The 23,870-nt window shown below is 36.3% G+C and overlaps 1 protein-coding gene across 1 annotated transcript in view; it reads right to left on the reverse strand.

Moving 5' to 3' along the window:
• The window catches only part of LOC136843914 (gametocyte-specific factor 1 homolog), a 451,321-nt gene extending 435,779 nt beyond the window's left edge, over positions 1-15,542 (reverse strand). Inside the window, exon 1 of the mRNA XM_067112826.1 lies at positions 15,412-15,542. The gene's annotated coding sequence lies outside the window, so the exon portion shown is untranslated. The remainder of the gene's footprint in view (positions 1-15,411) is intronic.
• Between the last annotated feature and the right edge of the window lie 8,328 nt (positions 15,543-23,870).

Consider the following 23,870-nt stretch of genomic DNA (forward strand, 5'->3'; position numbering starts at 1 on the left):
GAATCACGGGGCTGGAATAGTTCAGTAAGTTAATCAAACCTTGTGTGCCAACACCTCTCCGTCCATTAATGGTTACATCAATTTCATTTTGCATTATTTATAACGCGGGCAATGACGGATCTAACTCAGATGAAAATATTGAAGGTACCAAAATACTACTCTGAGGAACACCAGGTGTAGGCTCTCCAGAATACCCATAAACGACAGTTCTATAGGCTTGTTTGCTTAAGAGACTGGTAATGAGATTGTGAGCTGTGGAGTTTATTCACAAAAGCTTAATGTTTAGCTGAGTCAAAAGCAACGCGCATATCAGTTTGGAACTTGAATAAGTTTGACGACCAGAAGACACCTTCGGAACTGGCAGTGCAACAGGACAAAGATCAGAGGACGCAAACTCCATTAGACTACTTTGAATGTAACTGACTACATATGAATGAGAATCTTAGGCACCTGACGGATTATCTGGGACTTGATGCTATAATGAGGCAGACGACAAGATTCAAGGTAACTTTTGTCGGGACCAAAGATCGACTTTTTAACATACTAAAACAATGAAGGGAGGATAGAAAGCCAGTCATTTTTGTTAGCACAACTTAAGCAACCCGTTGAAATAGACAGTATGCTAGTGATTTCTGCTCGTCTGGGAAAATACCCTCGAGAAACGAAAACAATAAAGTGCCATGAGTTTATGAAAAAGAACCTCAGAAGTCTTTGTTGCGAAAACCGTCAATCTGTCAAGGTCATCTGGAAAAGCTAAGTGTCTCAGGATAGGTATTCACGAGTGGCAAGTTAAACAAAGACTGTAAAGTCTCAAAGGTCTTGTAAAGTGGCTTTGCTTTTATGTTGTACATGATTAAGTGTCGCAACTTTAACCTGTAAGGTAGAATAGGCAGATATGCAAGAAAGGAATATGATATATAAAGAACCACCAAAGAAGAGACGGTTGTTTATTGTAGAATCGTTTTCAGACTATCATTATGCCTCTGTAAATATAGGTTTTCGGGTTACTTCAAGGCGTCTTTCAGAAATTCCGTCAGATCACTCCCCTTCAACTTGAGGCATCCTCATAACTGCTCAGATTATCATGTTATACCGACTTGTGTCAAATCCAGATAGCTTTTCAGCCTCGATTTGGATGGCTTTCCTTAGTGCATTCAAGATAAAATCTGTGATCATACTAAATTTTTTCCGGGATTTCAGACTTCTCATATGCTGAACAGTCATGTTCAGTTCGGCTGTGGTACTTGTAATATATTGACTTATTGAGATGTTCATTTTCATGGCAAAATAGTCGGAAGTGCTCAGTCAGTAACAGAGAACTAGATCCATGATAATACCATCGAGCCTTCACTAACAGCCCCGGACTCCAAATATTTAAGTGGAATATAATTTACCAAAACCTTTGTACCAGAAGCTTGCATGTAGTTGACACTGACAGCCCCTTTCATGATATATAAGAGCCCATCATTTACAGTGAATAACGTTCAAGACTGGAATGAGAAATTCTGTCCTTGACAGCTACCTATAAACAAGAAAATCGGAGGAATATCTTACATTTCGTGTTGTGACAGTGAACTGTTTACGATACCTAAAGGGTTAATGAAGAATTGTAGTACGAGCTATAAATAATTAGGTTCAACAAACTGAAGCTCTAGATAGTAAGATATTATGTCGACTCTGACCAAAGATGGAAAGGAATTCAACAGAAAATAGACAATACCAACAAAAACGAATGGATTGAAACAGATTCATTTATTCTAGAACAATAAGTCTTTTTAAAATATAATTCCACCAAAATACAATTGTGACTGACCAAATGTAAGTCTGGCGAAAGCTAGAAAACACCCCAGACAGTAACAGAATAAGACTGATTCAAATAACACCAAAGAGCAGATAGGGAGCTGAGCAAAATATGCGAAAGCCGAGCGCCGCCGATACCCGAGAATAATCGAGGCAATGTAGGGCGAGCTTCTCTTTCGCCTTAATGGAAGGCCGATTAGGAATACGTGGAGAGAGAGAGAGAGAGAGAGAGAGAGAGAGAGAGAGAGAGAGAGAGATGAGCCTTGGAAACACGGGTTAGCAATCTTACTTACCAGGCTTTCAGTGACTGCTCTCGATTAGAAACACTTACTTTCATTCGCAATTTATTTTAAAAGCTTACACATTTTAAGCTACCGTCACATCGCTGACGAGGCCTAAAAAAGAGATAGTCTGAGTTAAAGGATTATTGGACGAATTCACTTTAACCACTGGAGTTCACGAGTTCACTGTTTACATTAAGACAAGACTTCAAACTATCTAACTGGAAGCCTTTAGGGAGGTCGCCTTTATGGGAACAGGAATGAAAGCCGGAATGAGAGAAGGATTTTTGGCTTCATCACAAAGTTTGTTTCGATAAAATGTTGGCAAGAAGCCGTTCTTGGACGAGATTTATTACAATTAATATATCCGGAGTACTGAAGTAACGGAAATTACCATCGTGGGGGGAAAAATGGGTTCCGTCTTATAGTCTCCACACGAAAAAAATAACTAATCATAAGTAACGAAGTGTTGAAACTTCTGCAGACAATTCAAATTCCTTAGGAGTTGAACAGTTCTATACATGTATCTTTTTAATAACCACAATGATCTGTTAACTCGGATCGCTAATCGATAGACATAAAGAGACCCTGATGTCTGCGGCATTCCATGTCTGTCAGCAACTCCTCTGGCTACATGTCTCAGTTGCCACAGTGATGTGTCTGACTGTATAAAAAAAAAGTATGAACCGAATAATACGATATCATGTTTCCAAAGCATATTGCTGCCACCGGCCACCTAGTTTGTGCGTTCTTATCCGTCTTTACTCGAGGAAGGAATGGGGAATGGGAGAACATTTCCTCTCTCTCTCTCTCTCTCTCTCTCTCTCTCTCTCTCTCTCTCTCTCTCTCTCTCTCTGGAATTATAAGGTACGGCTTGTATCTTTCTGCAAAGAATGTCTTGGTTCACTTCCGAAAAGTCTAAGCAATGCTTATATCCATAACCTCATCATTATCATCACCGTCACCTTACTGATTATTCCTTGAGGCCTTCCTATTTACAACTACTCAATGTGCTTGGCGAATAGATATGCTCTTTCAAATGACTCCGAAAGGGTTGTGTTCCTTTCAAAGGAACGGAATGGAATATAGAGTTTAGGCCAAAGACCAAGCGCTGGGACCTGTGAGGTCATTCAGCGCTGGAAAGGAAATTGAGAGTAGGTAGGTTTGTAAGGTGCAACAGGAGGAGAACCTCGCAGTTGCACTATGAAATAATTGTGAGGAGAGGGTGGGCAGCAAGATGGAAGAAAGATAACATAAAGGAAAGAGCTCAACTGTGATCATACCTCAGTTTCCACAACCGTATAATATATATATATATATATATATATATATATATATATATATATATATATATATATATATATATATATATATATATATATATATATATATATCGAAGGCTTCTTGCAAATATAGAGGCAAATGTTTTGGGGGAAAAACTGTTCATCGTCTGCGAGTGATTTTACACAACAGGCTTCAGCATCCTGCCTACTTCCATGCGAAAAATAGCAAGCGATTTTTTAACGACTGCTTTCATCATAAAAAAACTAACATTGAAACGATATCAGAAACTATTATTACTATTACGAATTCTACGATATTTACTAAGAAGACCTTAAATCTCCAAAAAATTAATACTGCATAAACCAAGCCACGTCTGCATGATATAATATTATTTCGAAGTACTTTTTTTTAACACTGTATACCAGTAACATTTCAGAAAGTACTTCGAAATACAATCTTATCTGAACCAGTCTCCACATGAATCAGAATCTAATAGATCTCTCTCTTTTTTCGAAGCAAGACTTCTATTGTCACCAATATATTTTTCCTTCAAATCCAGCATTTTTTTTCTACGAAAAGATAGGGGAAATCAAACCGAACAAAAACAGAAGAGAAGAGAGAGAGAGAGACACACAGAGAAAGAGAGAGAGAGAAAATGAAAAGAATTCTGCTTGTCAATAGCTTCTGAGAGAGAGAGAGAGAGAGAGAGAGAGAGAGAGAGAGAGAGAGAGAGAGAGAGAGAGAGAGAGAGTTAGGCGATGAAAAGAATTTTGCCTGTCAATAGTTTCTGAGAGAGAGAGAGAGAGAGAGAGAGAGAGAGAGAGAGAGAGAGAGAGAGAGAGAGAGAGAGAGAGAGAGGTTAGGAGATGAAAAGAATTTTGCCTGTCTATAGCTTCTGAGAGAGAGAGAGAGAGGTTAGGAGATGAAAAGAATTTTGCCTGTCTATAGCTTCTGAGAGAGAGAGAGAGGTTAGGAGATGAAAAGAATTTTGCCTGTCTATAGCTTCTGAGAGAGAGAGAGAGAGAGAGAGAGAGAGAGAGAGAGAGAGAGAGAGAGAGAGAGAGAGAGAGAGAGAGAGAGAGAGAGAGAGAGAGATGAAAAGAATTTTGCCTGTCAATAGCTTCTGAGAGAGAGAGAGAGAGAGAGAGAGAGAGAGAGAGAGAGAGAGAGAGAGAGAGAGAGAGAGGTTAGGAGATGAAAAGAATTTTGCCTGTCTATAGCTTCTGAGAGAGAGAGAGAGAGAGAGAGAGAGAGAGAGAGAGAGAGAGAGAGAGAGAGAGAGAGAGAGAGAGGTTAGGAGATGAAAAGAATTTTGCCTGTCTATAGCTTCTGAGAGAGAGAGAGAGAGAGAGAGAGAGAGAGGTTAGGATATGAAAAGAATTTTGCCTGTCAACAGCTTCTGCGATGAAGTATCTCGTTCAGAACTAAAGAAAGGGAAAGGAAAACAGCTACAAAAATTACTTTACGTAAAAGGTTCTTCAGACAAGGAAGAATGAGTGACAAAAGATATACTTGTTTCCACGGGACAACAATACCAAGTTTAAAATCCAGCGGAGTAGCACGCTTCAGTACCGCTTATAAACCAACGCCCCCCAAAAAATGAAAAGAGGATAGACATCATTAGCACTAACAAGGTGAATTGGAAAAGAAAACTTTATCGTGAAATTTTGCCAATCTGTCGGTGGAATGATAACGACGGCCTTCTAAAGTTTATTTTCGTCATTCATTCAGGAGATTTTTTATTTGATAAATTAAATATAATAGCTGAGTTTTGTAATCTGGGGTTTTCAAGTGGCTCCGCTTGAAGGAGTCGCTGATTAACGTTTTAATATTAAAGGTTTATTTTATTCAGTCACAGAATGCGCCAAAGAAATGTTCCTGAATTTTCAAATAATCATTTCGTGGCTATTTTTACTACTTTTATGTGGCAAAACATTTCCTACTCCAGAAATATCACTAATTCACATAATATAACAATAATACAGTATATTATGAAATATTTTCACGTTCGATTCATTAACTCATTTGCAAGGTAAAAATGTATGCATATATGCATGTACATAAGGCGTAATTGCATTTTTTACAAAGACTGGCAAGGTAAAACATGAGGCATCTTTTCCCATGACATTCATCTTGTGACTACTGTATTGAGGTTGAATTTAATACATAAAACAAACTAACATAGACTCATTACCCAATTTTAAAATGTATACATATCTAGCTTCGGTTTGATGTGTATCTTAGTCTTTCTGTGTCCAGATATGAAGTCGCAGAATAGAAATTCTTGCTTGAAATCCCATGAAAGAAAAAACAGAATTTTCTCTTACTTGTCGCGTATTCATTGTTTTTTTATGACTCATTTGCAAAAGATCCACATCTTTGAACTACATATTTAACTTCATCTATAACAAAATGGGTACCCATTCAGTATCTCTAGAATAAATATTATAGACTGGCGCTTTTAGAATAATGATACCGATTATGGGGCGACGTTCTTACTATGTGTCACCCTTTGGTGAATTCTCAAGTGGCAGTACAGCACTTGGTATAGACAGATCTGTGCAGTAATTATCTCAACTAGAAAGGTCAATTTTTATTCAGGAAGAAATCCCTGTCTTCAAGTGCTCTTAAAACATTCTTTGTTTTCGATTGTCCATTACCAACAATACATGGGCAATTGCAACGGGAAAAAAAAAACTGGATAAACAATCAGACCATGTTTAATGAGAATGACTTCGAGGGACAGAAAATAGTAACACATCATCAGCAAATTTAAATATTGTAAGAGGACAATAAATAAGGACAAATATAAAGGACCAAGCAATAAAAATTGAAAGATAGACATGGTTAAACAATAAATAAGGACAGTTAGACAGGATTAAAACTATACAAATTGAGAGACAGGATTTTAAGCAATAAAAATGGACAGATAGACAGGATTAAAGCAATAAAAATGGACAGAGACAGGGTTAAAAGCCAATACTTTAAAAAACTTGCAAAAAGAATGCAAACAATATTAAAGTAAACCTGGTTTCATAGCAGTAGAAAGTTATGCCAACAACTGTAAATGGTATCACCGTTTTGAGATGGTAATTACTCGACTTCCACGAATTATTTCAACAAGTTCTTAGCCTCTAGTCTAGACCATATGCTTATAAAAGTATTAACATGTCAAATCAGAAAATACGATAGCGCAAGGAAAAGCTGTCGTCGACTCCATTGCACAAAATATAACCTCGAGTTGAAACGCCAATTTCTACCCGCCCGCACGAAAGTGGAAGATTAAACAAGTGGCCAAGGGATAAAAATGGATTGCCAGCCAAAAACATAAAAAAATAAAAAATAAAGAGCTATTTCCCGCTGATATGAGGGATGGCGCTGCAATATTCTTGCTTTATTGCTCTCGGTCAAAGGGGAATTCGTAGCCAGTACGCTTTGTCCGAAGATGAAAACTGTCTCGTTGGCTGCAACCTTTTGCTATTGTCGGTACTGTGGTCATTTGTTCAGTTTGTTGGTTTGTGATTTTCATGAGCTTTGTTTTCGTTTGTATAGAGAATATTATACTTCGGTGCGATGTTAACCTAAACCCATAAAGACTGAACAGTTAATCCTGTTTATCTATCAATTTTCATTGCTTTAATCGTGTCTATCTGTCAATTTTTATTGCTTTAATCATGTCTATCTATTCATTTTTTCTTATTTTTGATACTGTATATCTGTTCATTTTTATTACTTTAGCTCTATCTGTCCATTTATTTTATTTTTGTTACTGTATATCTGTTAATTTTTATTGCTTTAACTCTATCTGTCTATTTTTTCTTATTTTTTAAACTGTATATCTGTTAACTTTTATTATTTTAATCCTGTCTATCTGTCAATTTTTATTGTTTTAACCCTGTCTATCTGTCAATTTTTATTGCTCCTAATCCTATCTATCTGTCAGTTTTTATCATTTTAATCCTATCTGTCAATTTTTATTGCTTTTAATCCTGCCTGTCAATTTTTATTGCTTTAATCCTGTCTATCTGTCAATTTCTATTACTTCTAATCTTATCTGTCTGTCAATTTTTATTACTTTAATCCTGTCGTCTGTCAATTTTCATTGCTCTTAATCCTGTCTTGTCTGTCAATTTTTATTGCTATTAATCCTGTCTGGTCTGTCAATTTTTATAGTTTTTATCCTGTCTCTGTCCTTATTTATTGTTTTTAATCCTGTCTATCTGTCCATTTTTATTGCTTTTAATCTTACCTGTCCATTTTTATTCCTTTACCCCTGTCTCTCTATTTTTATCGCTTTACTCCTGACTAACTGTCCTTATTTATTGTTTTTAATCCCGTCTATCTGTCCATTTTTATTACTTTTAATCCTGTCTATCTGTAAATTTTTATGACTTTAATCCTATCCGTCGATTTTCACTGCTTTTAATCCTCTCTTCAATTTTTATTGATTTAATCTTGTCTACCTGTCAATTTTTATTGGTTTAATCCTGTCTCTGTCTCTATTTATTGTTTTTAATCCTATCTATCTGTCCATTTTTATTGCTTTTAATCCTGTCAAATTTTATTGTTTTAATCCTGTCTATCTGTCCTTTATTATTTTTATTCCTGTCTATCTGTCCATTTTTATTGCTTTTTAACCCTGTCTATCTGTCCATTTTTATTGCTTTAATCCTGTCTATCTGTCCTTATTTATTATTTTTAATTCTGTCTGTCTGTCCATTTTTATTGCTTTTAAACCTGTCTATATGTCAATTTTCATTGCTTTAATCCTGTCTAACTGTCCTTTTTTATTGTTTTAATCCTGTCTATCTGTCCATCTTTATTACTTTTAACCCGGTCTATCTGTCAATTTTTATTGCTTTAATCTTTTATATCTGTCCTTATTTATTGTTTTCAATCCTGTCTATTTGTCCATTTTTATTGATTTTAATCCTGTCTGTCAATTTTTATTGTTTTAATCCCATCTGTCAATTTTTACGACTTTAATCCTGTCTAACTGTCGATTTTTATTGCTTTAATCCTGTCTACTGTCCATTTTTATTTATCTAAATCCTTTCTATCTGTCCATTTTCACTACTTTAATCCTGCCTATGTCAATTTTTATTGCTTTAAACCTGTCTATCTGTCAATTTTTATTGACTTTAATCCTGTCTGTCCATTTTTATTGCTTTTAAACCTGTCTTTCTCTCCATTTTCATTGCTTCAGATCCTGTCTATCCGTCCCTGCACTGTTTTATTTCTTGGTATCTTACAGTTATTCAGGAATAATTTTAGATTAGTAATGTTCAATGGAAGAATTCGAAATAATCAACACGTTGACGTAGATTTTCATGTGCAATGAAATGAAAGGAACCTGATTTTGGGCAGAAGGAATGTCTCAGATTTATCAGTAATGTTTGGAAGTCATTTTAAGTTTACCTTTATAAGTTTACGATGCTAAAATATTGAAAAAACGAATTACGTAATTGGTATCAACGAATTAAAATTTTGGTGAATTTTGACATTCATGTTCGGTATTTTCTTGCACCTTATATCATTACCAACTATGACGAAATTTGCTAAAACGATGTATTTTAAAAAAAATATGCATTTCAGTCATTAATATGGATTATTTTTATGATTAATAAAAAAGGGATTTTGTCTTTAAAATTTCATGTGGAGACTAAAGTACATAAAAAGAAAATTGAAAGTTTCACGTGAATTTTACGAATGCTAAGTAGAGGTCACTTTTTCAGAGACATAATTATCGTTTTTATAAACATAATTAGGTGGAAAATTCCTGTAACCTTTTAATTCGGGTCGAAGGAGAAAATTAATTTCCCTGTCGGTAAAGAATTTGTCCCTCAAAGGACTTATATTGGTAAAACAAATTTTTTAATAATCAGCGAGACTTTTAGTTCCACGTTTTCAATTTTTTTTATTATTATTATTTGGCGTTATAACAAAAGTTCGAGCCCTCAACAGGGCATTGCTAAATGCTTAGTCATTTAAGATAATCTTTCTGTGCTTTTGTAAGAAACAGTTTCATGGGCATAATTTTATTTCGTTATCCGCTTTTGTGACTCATTCCCTCATTTAATTCCCGCTCCCCTCATCTTCCTTTTCTCTTGTGCACACTTCCTCTCTTACTTTCCTTCTCCTCCTCTCCCTCTTCCTAATCCAATTCCTTATTTTTCCGTCTTCGCGTTGAAAGATTCTCAATAACCCTGCAATAACCAAACGGGTCTGGCGTCTCCTGGACGCTCTAGTTTTTAACGACAACGGCCTCTGAAACACTTGCCTACTTTTTGAGTTTAATACCTTATAAGAGGATTATGCTTTCGTAAGAGATCGCAATTCTCTCTCTGTCTCTCTCTCTTTTAGTTCTTCGTTGGACTGGTCGGTACCGTTCTCGGCTAGCACTCTGCAGGGCCAGCGTTCGAATCTCCGGCCGGCCAATGAAGAATTAGAGGAATTTATTTCTGGCGATAGAAATTCATTTCTCGCTATAATGTGGTTCGGATTCCACAATAAGCTGTAGGTCCCGTTGCTAGGCAACCAACTGGTTCTTAGCCACGTAAAATAAGTCTAATCCTTCGGGCCAGCCCTAGGAGAGCTGTTAATCAACTCAGTGGTCTGGTTAAACTAAGATATACTTTTTTCTCTCTCATTTTGAAGAAAGATTGGACGAAGGATTTTATAACTTCCCTTCTTTTGAATAGGCTTCTTTTTAAATTCTTGAATGCAAATCTCATACAATGGGTTAACTAGTATCATTAGTAAACTTGGAGCATTCATGAACTTGCTAACTGAACCTAAGTCTGAGATGTCATTCAAAGTTTAGACGGTTCCTTTGACAGTTGACGTCCACAAAGTTTGGCGGAGTCCGTCATTTCCTTGGGTTATTCATGCAATATGCAGTGCAAAAAAAAAAAAAAAATAAGTTCACTCAAGGTTTTCGAACTAGGGATTGGAATGGAATATAGAGTTTAGGCCAAAGGCCAAGCACTGGTACCTAAGAGGTCATTCAGCGCTGGAAAGGAAATTGAGAGTAGGCAGGTTTGAAAGGTGTAATAGGAGGAAAACCTCGCAGTTGCAATATGAAGTAACTGTTAGGAGAGGGTGGATAGCATGATGGAAGAAAGATACAATGAATGGCGGTACAGTAACAGGAATGAAAGAGGTTGCAGCTAGGGGCTGAAGGGGAGCTGCAAAGAACCTTTAGTAATGCCTACAGTGCACCCCGTGATGTGCATTGACGGCACTAACCCCCTACGGGGTCGAACTATGGGTTAAAATCATACAGTCAATAAAACGTAGTGGCGAGCTCCCTGCCCAGCGTGTGACCTCGGTCGGCCATATTGAAAAACCTAGTCCAGCACACAGTACTATACAATAGTGTCGAAAAACTAAGGCAGCACATTGCTTTATTTTTCCCCCCATTTAATTATTTTAAGATTACGTAGATTTATTACAGGTAAATTAATCATTACTGTACCGTATATTTCTAAATAGTTCTGGTCTAATGTGGCTGGAGTAACGAATTTTGTATTTTTATCTACAAACATCTCAAATATTGGCGAGCCCACTGCAATCTGATAAGGAAAATATATTCCCTTATTAAGTAGTCAGTCATCAATGTACTTAAAAATGACCATTAATGGTCTTCCAGGTAAAAAAAAAAACTCGATATAGTGATTGGTATAATGTAAATAATTTTGCATGAGAGAATAACCTGTCTTAATCTATATATATCGAAAATACTGGAAAGGTAAATACAAATTCATTAGAGAAATGTATTCCCTTGAACGATCAGTATACTATGTGTATATCAATAGATAACTATATTCTACTTAAACAAAGAAATTTTGAGTTATATCTAACAATTTATTGTCTGAAAACATAAAAATGGATAACTCTGAATATTCCTTGAAGCTAATGGAGCTGAAGTGTTGATTTATGCTGAACAGCTAATGGTACGTATTTGATTACAAATAAATCATTCTATATTCTCATTTTTAACAAACACAAATTGAGTGAATTGAATATTAAACGACATTTGTAGCTTAATGTTTGTAAGTATGAAGAATGTCAGTGTATGAGAAAAAAATTCATAAATAGCCACGTGTTTCAAACGTTCCAATCGGCGATCATGGTGGAGGTGAGCTGATATCGACTATGAATGCTAAAACCTGAATTCGACAGGCATTGGAACGAAAGATTCGGTAACAACTTAGATCGTTCTTGATAGCCCAGTAGTAGCAGAACTGAAATGTCGGCGTTCCCAACCATTCGGTGGTTCGAGTCAACCTGGTGACGGATCGCTTATGACTTATATATATACCCCTTCGGTATTTATTCCGACGTTTATTAAACGGCATTTGTAGCTTGATGTTCGTGAGTATAAAAAAAATATAACGGTGTATGTGACAAAAATTCATATATATATATCTATATATATATATATATATATATATATATATATATATATATATATATATATATATATATATATATATATATATATAAAGCGGAGTATCTCAAAACCCAACAATACAATGAAGGCTGAATGCAGGGGAAGCGCACCATCCGGTTCTTAGTCAGTCCTTCCTCCGCCTCAACACTCAACGAGTGTTCCTTACTCATATTGCTAGCTGCTTTTGTCTTACTGTAACTCATTTTGTGTATTTTAATATTTTTCACTTCATTTTATCGTAGTAATTTGGTATCATTGCCTTTGTAGCTTGATAATGAGGACTTTTGGTTGGCTTCGAAACGTTGCAGCTGAATAAATGTGATTTCTTTGACTTGTTGGTGTGCTTCCCTTGCCTTTATTGTATGCACACACATATATATACATATATATATGTATCTATATATATAATATATATACACACATGTATATGTATGTATATATGTATGTGTATATATGTATATATATATGTATATATATATATATATATATATATATATATATATATATACACAGTATTATAAATATATATATATATATATATATATATATATATATATATATATATATATATATATATATATATATATATAGATAGAGAGAGAGAGAGAGAGAGAGAGAGAGAGAGAGAGAGAGAGAGAGAGAGAGAGAGAGAGAGAGAGAGAGACTTCAGGTTTGAAATAAGATGCGTTAACATTAACAACAGTTTCTAGGCCTACATACTAACAAGCATTTTCATTAGCGTGGAGGAAATGACGTCACTGCGTTTTGGTATAAGAAAATTGTTTTTTCTTTTCAAAAATTTTCGTATTAATCTGTCTGTATTGCTCTGTCACATTCATTTGTTTAGCTACTTTGTATTTCCGTGAGCAAAAATTCTTTTAGCAAAATGATTTATTTTTTCCACCATGATAAGCGTCTTGCAAATAAACTAACGATAGTAAACGCTAGTAAAGTCATTTCTTTCTATTCTAAGCCTTTGAAACGATACTTAGAAGTTTTAAATACGAACTACCATAAGATAGCATTTGATTTTAAAAGAACGACACAATAAAGATACCTGTCAAATCAATTGGTATGCGCCTGCCGTTTGTTTGGCCAAGCTTCTTTTCCTTATTATCATTCTTGGAGGCTATTTTTCCTGGGCGTTGATGTTTCAGTAACTTTTAGAGTAAGTATTTTTATATATTCGATATTAAGTTTAAAGGCTTTAAGTTTTAAATTATACTAGACCACACGTGACTCGCTGGGTCACTTAATGTTGAAAATTTGGGGAGGGGAGGGGAAGGGAGGGGAAGGGGAGGCCAGGGGAGGGAAGGTGGAAGGGGGTGGGATGGGAGGGGAGGGGATGGGTGAAGGTGTGGGTGGACGGGAAGTGAGAGAGGGAGGAAGAGGGGGGAAGGGGAGGTGGAGGGGGAAAGGTGAGGGGAGGTGGAAGGGGAGGGGATGGATGGAAGAGGGGAGGGGAGGGGAGGAGGAGGGGAGGAGAGGAGGAAGGGAAGGGGGATTGGAGGAGGGGAGGGGCAGGGAGGAGGAAGGGGAGGGTGATGGGAGGAGGGGAGGGAGGAGGAAGGGGAAGGGGGATGGAAGAGGGGAAGGGGGAGGAACAGCCAAATTAACACTTGATCGCGTGCTTCAGTGTATAAACAAACAAACAAACGTTTCAGAGCTTCAGTATTATATACATAAATACACAGAATCTAGCTAAAAGAGTACTTTGAGGGAATGAGTGTAGCCTAGGCTACCAAACTATCTTTCTCCCTGTTACCAATCTAAGACAACGCTTGCTGAAAATCTAAACTATACAAAGAAATCTGTTGCCCACATGAAAAATACAACTACTTCTACTTTGACTCGAATAAGAAAAGTTGTTTCCCAATGTCTGTTTACGACGTCTTGTGAAACCCCCACTACGCATGACGTTTCGGAATATCGTTGATAAACCACATGTGATAAAATGCATTTTGTTAAGCAGCTCTAACACTAGCTTTACAACTTATGTTACAGACATTATCCTACAGGCAGTCCTACCTACTACAGTAAAATGAATTCTAAACGACTGACAAAATCCAGTAACATTTATAAAAGACAAGACGTAATAACAACCTAAGTCTATTTCACTACATCTGTCCACCCACCAACAGGTTTTAGGGAGATGTGGCTGAAATCAATGCTGCCGATATCATAGGCTTACTGTGATAAAGTGCAAACTATTTCTTCAGTAATGCATCCGAATGCTTATATATACAAAGAACTCTCATTCCCTCTGTTTAGATCATAAACATGCCTATTTATATCGATAATATAACAATACCAGCCTAAGAATGACGTTCTTGTAACAGATACTCACGTCAAATGCAAACGAACGGTGGCCTTTAAATCATTATTTTTTTTATCATTGTAAGTAAATAAAAAGACATCTGATTATGTGAGTGCGAATAAAAGTTATTATAATAATAATTTATTGCATGTAAATTGCACGAGTAGGTTAATATTCGAAATATCATGAAATCATGAAATACTGCCTATGAGGTGGTATGTTGCCGGGGGAGGTGAAAGGTGAATGGAACAGCCACTGCGGTCATGGCGGGAAGGCGGGAATCTTCAGTTAATGGCAATGGCTATGATTTTCTTTTCAGTATACTTTGCATATTTGCATAATTTTTTGCTGAGTATACATATCAACGTAATAGCTCAGTGGCTGGGCACTTTCGGGACTATTTAGACAAACAATCGAACAAAAGTTTGAAATCCCATTCAGTCCCCGTCACCCTTAGTGTTGATGACACGCATTCGGCATAAAGGCTAGCCTAAGATTACATTTTTTTTTTATTGTTGGGCATTGGAATGGTACTTAGACAATGAATAAATAAAGGTTACAATAAAATGTACTATTGACTGAACTGGAATGAATGTCAGCTTAAAAGAAGGCAAGTATATTCAAATGCCTGGGGAACCGGTAGCATAGGCCTAGCTTCTTCATTGGTCCATGTTACATGTTTACGGACGTAGATACTACTTTGGTATCAGAATAAAGTTATTTTTTTTATGCGTGTACTGCAACTGTACATAGAAAGTGTAGGGTAGGCTTTGCAATAAATCCTAATTATTGAAAGCTCATCGTTCATTTTTTTTTTTAATCTGGGTAGATGGTTTGATACACAAGCTCGTCTTGAGTGTGCTTGTGTTGGCATATTATCGATACAAATCGGCGTGCTTACAGTTTATAAAAGAAGGAAAGAGAGTGCCTTGTATAAAATGTTAACATTCAAATACGTTCCTGAAGAAATTGTTTCAAATTCATCACAACGAGCCAACGATATCGGAAACCAATCACGAGCTACACATGCGCATGCCACATCCATAGGCCTACTGACTCCGAGCATTTTTCAAAACGAACGAGGTTTCGTTTACTTTATATTACGTGATATAAGGTGAAAGATGTTCTGATTTCAAGAATGAAATCGCCACTGCAGTTACGGGCCACGATATTCCGAAAATACGAGTCATGATAAGAGAGAGAATCATACAACTGCTAACAAGCCATTTTCAGTCTAAAATGTGGTTCAGTTAACCTCATTATCCTTTGCTTACCGTGAAACTTTATTCCGTTCTCCCTTGAGGAAGGATTCCCGTGCCCATTTCGGAAGTTACAAGCTGCACAACGCACCGCCGTGAAGATAACGAACGAAAAAAATCGCTAAAAACACTAGACACCATTTCAATTCCCGCGGTTCCCGGGTGACTGACTCGTGAATGATTGCCGGGGCGCATATTTAGTCTGGAACAGTATAAGGATAGGGGAAAATTAGGACCAATCAAAGCGCGCAGAGCTGATCCATGACGTCACAAGCCACGCCCTTTAGCTCCTTGGGCCCATATCCATTACTGCCAGTCACGATGCCTAAGAAAAACTTCCCAGTTTCACAGCTTATGTCTTGTATGACTTATACGTTATAGTCAGATACATCTAAACATAATGCAACACTAATTTAACAATATGTTCTTCAAATGAGATACACCGTGAAATATATTATGCGTTAATGGCTTCTCCCTCTTGGCAATAGTGGTCAGTGCCTGTTAATTCCTGCTCGCAAAGTCGATATTTACTGCATAAGTAATATTTTCATCGCGAGTTTCTAAATTATACACTTGAAAATGTATGTTTAATGGCATTTATAAAGAGTTGCGATCACTCATGAATCAAACAATACACAAGATGGTAAAAATGATGGTATCTGACCTGTTTGTAGGGGAAAATAGAGAGAGAGTAGTAGGCTTACGCTACGGCTTTCTTTGGACATATGCTATTTCGCAGTAATGCACATTACTGTGCATTGTATAAAAAGCAATATACTGGTCATTACTAGGTCATGAACAGGAATCAGACTGATATAGTCCTACTATTTACAGGGACACAGTATCAGCTTCATTCATTAAATTACTTCAAGAGCTAATGTGCCCTTAATTAAGGAAACCTATGGCATTGTTGCTTTGGCGATCTAAGTTAGCCTACTGTAACCAAATATAATTACTTGACAAACTCATCCTGTCAGTAGCTAATCTGAAAAGGTTGTTTTCAAGGTGTACTTGATAGGCTGTTGTAAAAAATTGCCTTTTCAAGGTGGATTCCCTTTTTATAACCTTCCAAAAGAAAATGACGCTTAAGACTACATAAGTGTTGTGTGGTGCCCAACGCTTGTCACTTTGCTATTTCCAGTATTGTGTTAAAGAATGTGTGTGTGTTCGTAATTACGTGTCCTGTTTAGGCAATGACATCATCTAAAATTGTGTTGTCACACACCACCATTTGATTCACTACGTTTAACAGATATGTAGAGGTTCCAGAATATTGTGATTTTAGTTTATTTTTGATAACGAACTTAAGAATTAGCTTGAAGTTTTTTATGTTGATTTGAAGTTTGTAAGTCAGGTCTGTGCTTTTAGTTTATTTTTGATAACGAACTTAAGAATTAGCTTGAAGTTTTTTATGTTGATTTGAAGTTTGTAAGTCAGGTCTCTGTTAACTCGTCTCGTTTCCACAATAAAACTCGAATGCAGAAGGGAAGGAGCAGCTTTTGGCCTATTTTTTTGTGCAGTTGGTCAGTTATTTGGTGTCGTGTTGTGTGTGTGTGTGTGTGTGTGTGTGTGTGTGTGTGTGTGTGTGTATGCTTTAGAAAGGGCTATTACTCTTATTCTTTGAACTTTGTAATTTTGGTTAGTTTGAGTGCCTTTCAGTTGTAACCCCGTTTCATTTATTTCTTATGTATTTGCCTGTTTGATATGTTTAACCTTTAGCTATTCAATTAATTTTAAGGTTAAATTCAGCACGTGTTTTTCAATGTCCTTCCATCTTATTTCATTTTCCCGTGATCATAATTTAGCGAATGGTGAATATAATTTGATCAGGTAAACTTGAGTATTGAGTCCTCTAAGGTCTGAAAATCAACCCATGATTACTACTGTAGTAAGATGTATATATACAGTATATATATATATATATATATATATATATATATATATATATATATATATATATATAGCCTATATATATAGCCTATATATATAGCCTATATATAAATGAGAGAGAGAGAGAGAGAGAAAGGCGCGTCCCTCTCCTCGTATCTCACAGACTTACGATCTGAGCCCATGTCTATAGGGACTGTTCAGTAAGTGGAAGTACTTAATTGTGGTACTATTCATTAATAAAATGAACGTGTTATTCTTGTTAGTACTGAATTCGGTTGAGATAGATCTCCCTGTAATTTAGAAACCGCAAAGGGCGCGTGGTGTTGTTACATAAGGACTTTGGCGGTTTTGACATACATACATACGTACACATATCTATCTATCTATCTATCTCAAGGCTTCCCCGAGTGCAAGGTTGCTTTCCCCTGCTTCTGAACTAAAATTACCTTTATTCCATGTTTTTTGCCTTCGACTTTCTAAAGAAACACCAAGCGTATATATATAATGTATGTACACACACACACACACACACACACACACACCCTCTGGTGATCCGATGACGGGAAACCGGGTCTATAAATTTTTCGCCGTAAGTGCTCCGATGACGCGAATTCCGCGCCATTCGTAAGTTATTTTCGGGGGAAATTCACCAAAAAAAAAAGAGTCATCCGAAGTACACGAGGACTGCGCCATTGCTCGGGCAGATCTTGTACATACAAGGAAACGTAATCAGGAAACCGGCATTTTCACATGTTAAACCTCTGAATGTAAAAATAGCAACGTTTCTTTTTCGTAAGAATTTGCATTTTTTTTTTTTACATATATTTCTGTCTTTCAACAACATTTCCGTCTTTCAGCTTCAATTGCTCAATTTTTTTCTGGGAACACATATTGCTTTTACGTGGGCTATTTATAGCAAATTTATTCAGCTTTCCATTGCAATTTTCAATATTTTCTTTGCGTTATGCATTACCGAGTAATTACGAAAAATGTAAGCGTAAATATGACCACTTGAGAACCCAGTCGAGCCGCGTAGTTCCGCCGAGGGTTTACGAGTGCGTGAATAATTTTTTGTACGCCTGTTTGTGTACCTGTAAATAACTTCAGTGTGCATGTATTATATCATTCGAACGGCCATTCTTTGTACTTTATCGAGCTGAACGCTGAACGGCAAAATGTAAAAATATCAACGTTTCTATATAAAAATCTTTAGCGAACAATTGACTGTACGTGAAACAAAACTTATCTTTGAGCTTCAATTGCTCAACTATTTACGGGCAACACATTAATTCTAGGTATTATATAATGTAGGAAATTTATTCAGCTTTCCATCACAGTTTTCACTTTTTTCTAGCATTATTTATTACCGAGTAATTACGAAAAATGTCAGCGTTGAACGCCGTAGTTCGGCCGGATTTTATGCATGCGTAGATAATTTTTGTGCGCTTGTAAATAACTTCAATGTGCATGTATTATATATCATCCGAACGGCCATTCTTTGCACTTTATCGTGCTGAGCAGCAAAATGTAAAAATATCAACGTTTCTATATAATAGTTGCCGCATATTTTCGTAGAAAGAGAGAAAAAAAGATTGTCCGTAATCTAACGACAATTGTTCAGTTTTATTCAACAACACATATATCTTTATTTTGTGCGTTTTATAGGAAATTTATTCAGCTTTCTAATGCCACCTTTATTTTTTTTTCTATCGTTATTCCTTACTTAGGTACGATACGAAACGTCAACATAAGTAGGTTGGAAAATCTGAAAATTGCACTCCGTAAAAATTAGCATTTTTAATCGGTAACAGCTAATTAGCAAACACATTTATAGCAAAACGATTCATTCCATGTGAAATTTCAAACATTCCCACACAATTTACGTGTCAAATAGACTCCACAAACCTAATTAGTATATTTTTAATGGTTATTTAAAAAAAAAAAAAAAAAAGTCTACGATTTTCTTTAAAAATTTCACGTTCGTCACTTTTTTCTATTATTTCTAAGCCTTGCAAAGATTTCCTGATTGCTTTAGGAAAAAATTCAATAATTTGCCGACATCATAAAACAAACCAGAAGGCTATATCAGTTATAGTTGGGACGTATCGATTTTTACAAAGAAACTTTTCCGCGCGAACCCAACTTTTCCCTCCACGGCATAAGTCGCGTACAGGGTAGCGTTACAGGAACCCCCGTAATAGCGCGAGGCCTAGTAAGTCATGTTAAGTACTTAATAAACCATCTTTTGTAAGAATGTGAAAAGCCACGTATCAAAGACGCTTTTAATTCCGATGTCCTGCCCAGCAAATGTGAACAAAGATTAAGAAAAGATGGAAAATCTGTTGATGATTCTCATTAAAAAAAATAAATCGCTATTGTAAATTTGTACTTCCAGATGACCACTTTTAGACAAGTCTGCGAGAAAATTAACTTAGCAAACTGAAAAAAGACACAGACATGCAGCCAAGCTGCCACTCTCATCGTAATGTCTAGGTAGACGCATATGTTTTGCGATCAGCGAAGTTAAGCTGCTTTGGGAGTGGTCAGTAACTGGTTGGGTGACCGTCACCGAAGCCTTGTTTTATGCTCTCGTATGAAAAGTGTTGCTTAGTTTCATTATGAGAATGTGTTATGTATGTAAATATACACGTAAATAATTAGTAAAATGAGAGGAACTGAATTCTGTGGTGGACTGGAATCCTACACATCAACAAGAAATCGCCTTAACCACTTGCTTATAATACGAGAACAGGGGAAGGGTTCGACGTCACCACCGACGTCAGGTTTTTTTTTTTTAATTCTTCGTTTTATGAATTTTTCGTGTAGATTTACATCCATATATAGAATATAGTCTGATAATGAAAGAAAAGAAGCCTTTTAAAAGCCGAGAGAGAGCAGACAAGAGGGATTGAGTGGCGGTCACCTTTCCCGAGTACTGACCACACCCAAACCTGCTTAACTTTGCTGATCTCAAAACGGCCGTTGCGTGTTGTTAAAACGCCGTTAGCGACGCAAACTGAAGGTTATTCTATCAAAAAATATATTTATATCATGGAACTATCGTGTGCGGCTGCAAAGAAATTCCGATCGTATAGGGTTACGCCTTATACGATCAGTATTTCATTGACTTATGGTCGTGCATGTAGAGAGATATGACCACTTGGTTATGCCGCTCTGCGAAAGACTGTCTTGGAACTCCTACAGTATCTAGAGGTTGACGCACCAACGCCAAATCAAATCGCTTTAAATTACAGTTATATTACATCCTGCCAACATTTACTGTTCCCAAAACACTTCTGCCACCAACACTTCTCTTTTCTTTATAAAATCACGCATGGAATCCACCTTGAATTATATTAATTGTATAGAAAACATTCCAACAACGAGCGCTATCTCGAGCACCTTGCCGTCGTCGCGGCGATGCGATTTTGTTTTTCTTCTCTTCGTCTTGAATGACGACTTCCAATTTAAACAAAGATGGTTCGTGATCGCTGCTGCATTTCGTCTTTTGCTTTTCATTTCAATATAAGTTTACTATCTCTCTCTAAATATATATATATATATATATATATATATATATATATATATATATATATATATATATATATATATGTGTGTGTGTGTGTGTGTGTGTGTGTGTTTATCAAATACGATGTCTTCTCCCCTCTCATTCTGATCAGTATTATTTTAACACATATGAGTCTATCTAGATTCTAGACGTTATGATGAGTATGGCTGCAAGTTTTCGTCTTTTTTCGAATTGCCAAGTTAATTTCCTCCTCAATGTTTCGCTTTTCCCGATAATCGTTCAAACATTTTTCGTATTAATCATAATAGTTAAATGTCACAGCACTTCCTCTGTGCTTTTAACATTGTTTTCTAACGACGTTTCAATATTCTCTCGCGTACTGAAGGTTTGTCGACACAGCCCTATTGCCAGTAGTACTTGTACAACGTAAGATTGTTTCTTTGTGACTACGAAAATGAATGAATGTTTTCTGTCAGATCTGAAATTACCATGTTGTACTAAATGTCGCCCTTTTGTTTCCGACAAGAGTTCACCATTTTAAAGCCCCTTACTTCTATTTACTTACATAAAGTTACTGTCATTTGCATGCAAGGAAACAGGAGATAAGAAATCAAAACTTATTAACGCGCAAGATTTTATGTAACTGCCGAAAGATTATTGTAGTACAAAGGAATCTGGTGTCATCATCTATTCAATAAAACAAAAACAAACCTAACAAAAATATATTAAAGCAAATAGTCCTACAAACTAAGTTTTTGCATAACTGTTCATCGAGCCCACACTAGGAGCTGGTCTCAACTTCTCTAGAGACTTGTATGTCTAGGCCATAATATTCTGCAATTAGGAAATGAACTGTCATTCTAGAAATGGTACAGTATTGCTGAACTAAAATAGTCTATATGTAGGAAAAATGGCAGGCGAGATGTGTCTTTTAAACGAGCCTATTGTTTCTTGCTTCTCAAACTGCTGTATATCATCTTCGCTTATACCCAATGGTTATCGATCTTTTGTACCTCCTAAATGCAGCCTAATAAGGCTCGTCAAACCTTGTCATTGTAAGAGTAGCAGTTTGTTTAGAGGTATTCATATATACGAGATTAAAATAGAATAAAATGGGCTATTTACTGAGAAAAGTCTTTGTTTTATTTCGACTTTTCGGTGTAACATCAGACTGAGGGCGACCACCCGACTGCCTCTTCACTCTCCCAATTTAGAAATCTACGGCACCTAAAGGGACATTTTTATGAGACTAAATAAATCGTGCTATTTTTATTGAGGTCACTGTGAGACTGAAATTGGAAATAATATAGTATGTCGTCCAAATTGACTGAAATAAAAAGCCAAGAGGAATTCCAGCAGCGATCGCAAGCAGCCATCTTTGTTTCCATTGGACGTCGTCATTCAAGACGAAGAGAAGAAAAACAAAATCGCATCGCCACGACGATGGCAAGGTGCTTGAGATGGTGATCGTTGTTGAAATGTTTTCTATGCAATCAATATAATTCATGGTGGATTTCATGCGTGATTTTATAAAGAGAAGACATTTGTTGGTGGCAGAAATGTTTTGGGAATAGTAAATTTTGGCAGGAAGTAATATAATTGTAATTTAAGGCGATTTGATTTGGAGTTGTTGCGTCAACCTGTAGATACGTAGAAGTTCCAAGAGAGATACTTTCGTAGAGTGGCATAACCGAGTGGTCATATCACTCTACCACCCAGAACCACAAAGTAATAAATACTGGTCGTATAAGGCGCATCCCTATACGATCGGAATTTTTTCACAGCCGCACAAGAAAGCTACATAATATGTATATATTATTTGATAGAATAACCTTCATTTTGCGTTACTATCGGCGTTTTAAGCAGACGCCACTGCTGTTTTGAGATCAGCGAAGTTAAGCTGCTTTGGGTGTGGTCAGTACTCTGGAAAGGTGACCGCGACCGATTCCCTCTTGTATGCTCTCTCTCAGCTTTTAAAAGGCTTCTTTTCTTTCATTATCAGACTATATTCTATATATGGATGTAAATCTACACGAAAAATTCATAAAACGAAGAATTAAAAAGAAAAACCTGACGTCGGTGGTGACGTCGAACCCTTCCCCTGTTCTCGTATTATAAGCAAGTGGTTAAGGCGATTTCTTGTTGATGTGTAGGATTCCAGTCCACCACAGAATTCAGTTCCTCTCATTTTACTAATTATTTACGTGTATATTTACATACATAACACATTCTCATAATGAAACTAAGCAACACTTTTCATACGAGAGCATAAAACAAGGCTTCAGTGACGGTCACCCATCCAGTTACTGACCACACCCAAAGCAGCTTAACTTCGCTGATCGCAAAACATATGCGTCTACCTAGACATTACGATGAGAGTGGCAGCTTGGCTGCATGTCTATGTCTTTTTTCAGTTTGCTAAGTTAATTTTCTCGCAGACTTGTCTAAAAGTGGTCATCTGGAAGTACAAATTTACAATAGCGATTTATTTTTTTTTAATGAGAATCATCAACAGATTTTCCATCTTTTCTTAATCTTTGTTCACATTTGCTGGGCAGGACATCGAAATTAAAAGCGTCTTTGATACGTGGCTTTTCACATTCTTACAAAAGATGGTTTATTAAGTACTTAACATGACTTACTAGGCCTCGCGCTATTACGGGGGTTCCTGTAACGCTACCCTGTACGCGACTTATGCCGTGGAGGGAAAAGTTGGGTTCGCGCGGAAAAGTTTCTTTGTAAAAATCGATACGTCCCAACTATAACTGATATAGCCTTCTGGTTTGTTTTATGATGTCGGCAAATTATTGAATTTTTTCCTAAAGCAATCAGGAAATCTTTGCAAGGCTTAGAAATAATAGAAAAAAGTGACGAACGTGAAATTTTTAAAGAAAATCGTAGACTTTTTTTTTTAAATAACCATTAAAAATATACTAATTAGGTTTGTGGAGTCTATTTGACACGTAAATTGTGTGGGAATGTTTGAAATTTCACATGGAATGAATCGTTTTGCTATAAATGTGTTTGCTAATTAGCTGTTACCGATTAAAAAATG

This window comes from Macrobrachium rosenbergii, chromosome 12 (genome assembly GCF_040412425.1).
Source record: "Macrobrachium rosenbergii isolate ZJJX-2024 chromosome 12, ASM4041242v1, whole genome shotgun sequence".
NCBI classification, from domain to species: Eukaryota; Metazoa; Arthropoda; class Malacostraca; order Decapoda; family Palaemonidae; genus Macrobrachium; species Macrobrachium rosenbergii.